This window comes from Mauremys mutica, chromosome 10, assembly GCF_020497125.1.
Source record: "Mauremys mutica isolate MM-2020 ecotype Southern chromosome 10, ASM2049712v1, whole genome shotgun sequence".
NCBI classification, from domain to species: Eukaryota; Metazoa; Chordata; order Testudines; family Geoemydidae; genus Mauremys; species Mauremys mutica.
The window spans coordinates 83167966-83174966 of NC_059081.1; positions in this window are offsets into that span (position 1 = coordinate 83167966).

A 7001-nucleotide genomic window follows, 5' to 3' on the forward strand; every position below is an offset into this window, starting at 1 on the left:
CTCATCTCCGTCAGCCAATCTGCTGTCCGCTCCTCTCCGCCAACCACCCTGCTGTCCGCTCCTCTCCGCCAGCCAATCTGCTATCCACACCTGTGTCAGCCAATCTGCTATCCGCTCCTCTCCGCCAACCACCCTGCTATCCGCTGCTCTCCGCCAACCACCCTGCTATCCGCCCCTGTGTCAGCCCATTTGCTATCCGCTCCTCTCCGTCAGCCAATCTGCTATCCGCTCCTCTCCGCCAACCACCCTGCTATCCGCTCCTCTCCGCCAACCACCCTGCTATCCGCTCCTCTCCGCCAGCCACCCTGCTGTCCGCTCCTCTCCGCCAGCCAATCTGCTGTCCGCTCCTCTCCGCCAGCCAATCTGCTGTCCGCTCCTCTCCGCCAGCCAATCTGCTGTCCGCTCCTCTCCGCCAGCCAATCTGCTGTCCGCTCCTCTCCGCCAGCCAATCTGCTGTCCGCTCCTCTCCGCCAGCCAATCTGCTGTCCGCTCCTCTCCGCCAGCCAATCTGCTGTCCACTCCTGTGTCAGCCAATCTGCTGTCCGCTCCTCTCCGCCAACCACCCTGCTATCCGCTGCTCTCCGCCAGCCACCCTGCTATCCGCCCCTGTGTCAGCCCATTTGCTATCCGCTCCTCTCCTCCAGCCAATCTGCTATCCGCTCCTCTCCGTCAGCCAATCTGCTATCCGCTCCTCTCCGCCTGCCAATCTGCTATCCGCTCCTGTGTCAGCCACCCTGCTATCCGCTCCTCTCCGCCAACCACCCTGCTATCGGCTCCTCTCCGCCAACCACCCTGCTATCCGCTCCTCTCCGCCAGCCAATCTGCTGTCCGCTCCTCTCCGCCAGCCAATCTGCTATCCGCTCTTCTTCGCCACCCAATCTGCTTTCCGCTCCTGTGTCAGCCAATCTGCTATCCGCTCCTCTCCGCCAACCAATCTGCTATCCGCTCCTCTCCGCCAACCACCCTGATATCCTCTCCTCTCCGCCAACCACCCTGATATCCGCTACTCTCCGCCAGCCAATCTGCTGTCCGATCCTCTCCGCCAGCTAATCTGCTATCTGCTCCTCTCCGCCAACCACCCTGCTATCCGCTCCTCTCCGCCAGCCAATCTGCTATCCACTCCTGTGTCAGCCAATGTGCTATCCGCTCCTCTGCGCCAGCCAATCTGCTGTCCGCTCCTCTCCGCCAGCCAATCTGCTATCCGCTCCTGTGTCAGCCAATGTGCTATCCGCTCCTCTCCGCCAGCCCCTTAAAATCCCTATGTCCCGCTTGCCCTAGGCTGAGTTAGCTGAGCGTAAGTAATTGCATGCCATTACAGGCCAGCTTGATATCCAAATTACCTTGTTGTTTTGATCTGTTGTATTTGGAAAAGATTATAGTTGGTATAATGACTCTACTCTTGTTAGAGGACTGGTGCAAGGGGATGAATATTGACCCCAGGAACTGTCTTCTGGTAACGGGGGTTGTCATAAACAGTTAGTTAAGGGTTAAGGTTTTTTTCTACCTGTAAAGGGTTAACAAGCAGTACCTGTGAACATCTGACCAGAGGACCAATCAGGGACAAGAGATTTTTTTTTCTGTTCTTTGTGTTAGAGAGTCTCTCTTGGGAGTTAAGGGAGTCCAGACATCTTAATCAAGTCCTCCGAGGTTTCTGCAATAAATTCTTCTATTCAAGCTAGTGAGTATTAGCAAGGAACTAGTATTCTTATATTTTTATTTCTGTATTTGCAATTCTGTGTTTTGCTATAGAATTTCTTTAATTCTGTACTGTTATTGCTTTTACTGAGAAAAAAAGGAGGGGGGATTCTCTCCAGAGATTGATAAGTTTAGACCGTGTGTATTGCTCCATCTTGGTATTGCAGAGAGGCTGATGGAGAGGAGCAGGTAGCAGATTGGCTGACACAGGAGCTGATAGCAGGGTGGATGACGGATGACGGAGAGGAGCGGATAGCAGGGTGGCTGGCGGAGAGGAGCGGATAGCAGATTGGCTGGCAAAGAGGAGAGGATAGCAGGGTGGCTGGCGGAGAGGAGCGGATAACAGATTGGCTGACGGAGAAGAGCGGATAGCAGATTGGCTGGCGGTGAGGATCAGATAGCAGATTGGCTGACACAGGAGCGGGTAACAGATTGGCTGGCGAAGAGGAGCGGATAGCAGATTGGCTGACACAGTAGTGGATAGCAGATTGGCTGGCGGAGAGGAGCGGATAGCAGGGTGGCTGGCGGAGAGGAGCGGATAGCAGGGTGGCTAGCGGAGAGGAGCGGATACCAGGGTGGCTGACACAGGAGCGGAAAGCAGATTGGCTGTCGGAGAGGAGCGGATAGCAGATTGGCTGGCGGAGAGGAGCGGATAGCAGATTGGCTGGCAAAGAGGGGCGGATAGTAGGGTGGCCGACACAGGAGCAGATAGCAGGGTGGCTGGAGGAGAGGAGCGGATAGCAGGGCGGCTGGCGGAGAGGAGCGGATAGCAGGGTAGCTGGCGGAGAGGGGCGGATAGTAGGGTGGCTGGCAAAGACGGGGGGATAGCAGATTGGCTGACACAGGAGCGGAGAGTAGGGTGGCTGGCGGAGAGGAGCGGATAGCAGGGTGGCTGGCGGAGAGGAGCGGATAGCAGGGTGGCTGGCGGAGAGGAGCGGATAGCAGATTGGCTGATGGAGAGGAGCAGATAGCAGATTGGCTGATGGAGAGGAGCAGATAGCAGATTGGCTGACACAGGAGCTGATAGCAGGGTAGATGACGGAGAGGAGCGGATAGCAGGGTGGCTGGCGGAAAGGAGCGGATAGCAGGGTGGCTGGCGGAGAGGAGCGGATAGCAGATTGGCTGGTGGAGAGGAGCGGATAGCAGGGTGGCTGGCGGAGAGGAGCGGATAGCAGATTGGCTGGCGGAGAGGAGCGGATAGCAGATTGGCTGGTGGAGAGGAGCGGATAGCAGATTGGCTGGGGGAGAGGGGCGGATAGCAGATTGGCTGGCGGAGACGGGTGGACAGCAGGGTGGCTGGCAAAGAGGGGCGGATAGCAGATTCGCTGACACAGGAGCGGATAGCAGGGTGGCTGACGGAGATGAGCGGATTTCAGATTGGCTTGCGAAGAGGAGCGGATTGCAGATTGGCTGACACAGGAGCGGATAGCAGATTGGCTGGCGGAGAGGAGCGGATAGCAGATTGGCTGGGGGAGAGGGGCGGATAGCAGATTGGCTGGCGGAGAGGGGCGGATGGCAGATTGGCTGGCAGAGAGGGGCGGATGGCAGATTGGCTTGCAAAGAGAGGCGAATAGTAGATTGGCTTGCAAAGAGAGGCGGATAGCAGGGTGGCTGACACAGGAGCAGATAGCACATTGGGTTACGGAGAGGAGCGGATAGCAGATTGGCTGACGGAGAGGAGCGGATAGCAGATTTGTTGACGGAGAGGAGCGGATAGCAGATTGGCTGATGGAGAGGAGCGGATAGCAGATTGGCTGACACAGGAGCGGATAGCAGGGTGGCTGGCGGAGAGGAGCGGATAGCAGGGGGGCTGGCGGAGAGGAGCGGATAGCAGATTGGCTGGCGGAGATGAGCGGATAGCAGATTGGCTGGCGGAGATGAGCGGATAGTAGGGTGGCTGGCAAAGAGGAGCGGATAGGAGGGTGGCTGGCGGAGAGGAGCGGATAGCAGGGGGGCTGGCGGATAGGAGCGGATAGCAGATTGGCTTTCGGAGATGAGCGGATAGCAGATTGGCTGGCGGAGATGAGCGGATAGTAGGGTGGCTGGCAAAGAGGAGCGGATAGCAGGTTGGCTGGCGGAGAGGAGCTGATAGCAGATTGGCTGACACAAGAGCGGATAGCAGGGTGGCTTGCGGAGAGGTGCGGATAGCAGATTGGCAGACACAGGAGCGGATAGAAGATTGGCCGGCGGAGAGGAGCGGATAGCATGGTGGCTGGCGGAGAGGAGCGGATAGCAGATTGGCTGGCACAGGAGCGGATAGCAGATTGGCCGGCGGAGAGGAGCGGATAGCAGATTGGCCGGCGGAGAGGAGCGGATAGCAGGGAGTCTGGCGGAGAGGAGCGGATAGAAGATTGGCTGGCGGAGAGGAGCGGATAGCAGGGTGGCTGGCGGAGAGGAGCGGATAGCAGGGTGGCTGGCGGAGAGGAGCGGATAGCAGGGTGGCTGGCGGAGAGGAGCGGATAGCAGGGTGGCTGGCGGAGAGGAGCGGATAGCAGATTGGCTGACACAGGAGCGGATAGCAGGGTGGCTGGCGCAGAGGAGCGGATAGCAGGGTGGCTGGCGGAAAGGAGCGGATAGCAGGGTGGCTGGCGGAGAGGAGCGGATAGCAGGGTGGCTGGCGGAGAGGAGCGGATAGCAGGGTGGCTGGCGGAGAGGAGCGGATAGCAGATTGGCCGGCGGAGAGGAGCGGATAGCAGATTGGCCGGCGGAGAGGAGCGGATAGCAGGGAGTCTGGCGGAGAGGAGCGGATAGAAGATTGGCTGGCGGAGAGGAGCGGATAGCAGGGTGGCTGGCGGAGAGGAGCGGATAGCAGGGTGGCTGGCGGAGAGGAGCGGATAGCAGGGTGGCTGGCGGAGAGGAGCGGATAGCAGGGTGGCTGGCGGAGAGGAGCGGATAGCAGGGTGGCTGGCGGAGAGGAGCGGATAGCAGATTGGCTGACACAGGAGCGGATAGCAGGGTGGCTGGCGCAGAGGAGCGGATAGCAGGGTGGCTGGCGGAAAGGAGCGGATAGCAGGGTGGCTGGCGGAGAGGAGCGGATAGCAGGGTGGCTGGCGGAGAGGAGCGGATAGCAGGGTGGCTGGCGGAGAGGAGCGGATAGCAGGGTGGCTGGCGGAGAGGAGCGGATAGCAGGGTGGCTGGCGGAGAGGAGCGGATAGCAGGGTGGCTGGCGGAGAGGAGCGGATAGCAGGGTGGCTGGCGGAGAGGAGCGGATAGCAGGGTGGCTGGCGGAGAGGAGCGGATAGCAGGGTGGCTGGCGGACAGGAGCGGATAGCAGGGTGGCTGGCGGACAGGAGCGGATAGCAGATTGGCTGGCGGACAGGAGCGGATAGCAGATTGGCTGGCGGACAGGAGCGGATAGCAGATTGGCTGGCGGAGAGGAGCGGATAGCAGGTTGGCTGGCGGAGAGTAGAAGATAGCAGATTGGCTGACACAGGAGCGGATAACAGATTGGCTGACACAGGAGCGGATAGCAGATTGGCTGGCAAAGAGGAGCGGATAGCAGATTGGCTGGCAAAGAGGAGCGGATAGGATATTGGCTGACACAGGAGCGGATAGGAGGGTGGCTGGCGGAGAGCCGCGGATAGCAGGGTGGCTGGCGGAGAGCCGCGGATAGCAGGGTGGCTGGCGGAGAGCCGCGGATAGCAGGGTGGCTGGCGGAGAGCCGCGGATAGCAGGGTGGCTGGCGGAGAGCAGCGGATAGCAGGGTGGCTGGCGGAGAGCAGCGGATAGCAGGGTGGCTGGAGAAGAGGAGCGGATAGAAGGCTGGCTGGCGGAGAGGAGCTGATAGCAGATTGGCTGACACAAGAGCGGATAGCAGGGTGGCTGGCGGAGAGCCGCGGATAGCAGGGTGGCTGGCGGAGTGCCGCGGATAGCAGGGTGGCTGGCGGAGAGCCGCGGATAGCAGGGTGGCTGGCGGAGAGCCGCGGATAGCAGATTGGCAGACACACGAGTGGATAGCATGGTGGCTGGCGGAGAGGAGCGGATAGCAGATTGGCAGACACAGGAGCGGAGAGCAGGGTGGCTGGCCGAGAGGAGCGGAGAGCAGGGTGGCTGGCGGAGAGGAGCGGAGAGCAGGGTGGCTGGCGGAGAGGAGCGGAGAGCAGGGTGGCTGGCGGAGAGGTGCGGAGAGCAGGGTGGCTGGCCGAGAGGAGCGGAGAGCAGGGTGGCTGGCGGAGAGGAGCGGATAGCAGATTGGCAGACACAGGAGCGGAGAGCAGGGTGGCTGGCCGAGAGGAGCGGAGAGCAGGGTGGCTGGCGGAGAGGAGCGGAGAGCAGGGTGGCTGGCGGAGAGGAGCGGAGAGCAGGGTGGCTGGCGGAGAGGTGCGGAGAGCAGGGTGGCTGGCCGAGAGGAGCGGAGAGCAGGGTGGCTGGCGGAGAGGAGCGGAGGGCAGGGTGGCTGGCGGAGAGGAGCGGAGGGCAGGGTGGCTGGCGGAGAGGAGCGGAGGGCAGGGTGGCTGGCGGAGAGGAGCGGAGGGCAGGGTGGCTGGCGGAGAGGAGCGGAGGGCAGGGTGGCTGGCGGAGAGGAGCGGAGGGCAGGGTGGCTGGCGGAGAGGAGCGGAGGGCAGGGTGGCTGGCGGAGAGGAGCGGAGGGCAGGGTGGCTGGCGGACTGGAGCGGAGAGCAGGGTGGCTGGCGGACAGGAGCGGACAGCAGGGTGGCTGGCAAAGACTAGCGGATAGCAGATTGGCAGACACAGGAGCGGATAGCAGGGTGGCTGGCGGAGAGGAGCTGATAGCAGGGTGGCTGGAGAAGAGCAGCGGATAGCAGGGTGGCTGGAGAAGAGCAGCGGATAGCAGGGTGGCTGGCGGAGAGCCGCGGATAGCAGGGTGGCTGGCGGAGAGCCGCGGATAGCAGGGTGGCTGGCGGAGAGCCGCGGATAGCAGGGTGGCTGGCGGAGAGCCGCGGATAGCAGATTGGCAGACACACGAGTGGATAGCAGGGTGGCTGGCGGAGAGGAGCGGATAGCAGATTGGCAGACACAGGAGCGGAGAGCAGGGTGGCTGGCCGAGAGGAGCGGAGAGCAGGGTGGCTGGCCGAGAGGAGCGGAGAGCAGGGTGGCTGGCGGAGAGGAGCGGAGGGCAGGGTGGCTTGCGGAGAGGTGCGGATAGCAGATTGGCAGACACAGGAGCGGAGAGCAGGGTGGCTGGCCGAGAGGAGCGGAGAGCAGGGTGGCTGGCGGAGAGGAGCGGAGGGCAGGGTGGCTGGCGGAGAGGAGCGGAGGGCAGGGTGGCTGGCGGAGAGGAGCGGAGGGCAGGGAGGCTGGCGGAGAGGAGCGGATAGCAGGGAGGCTGGCGGACAGGAGCGGAT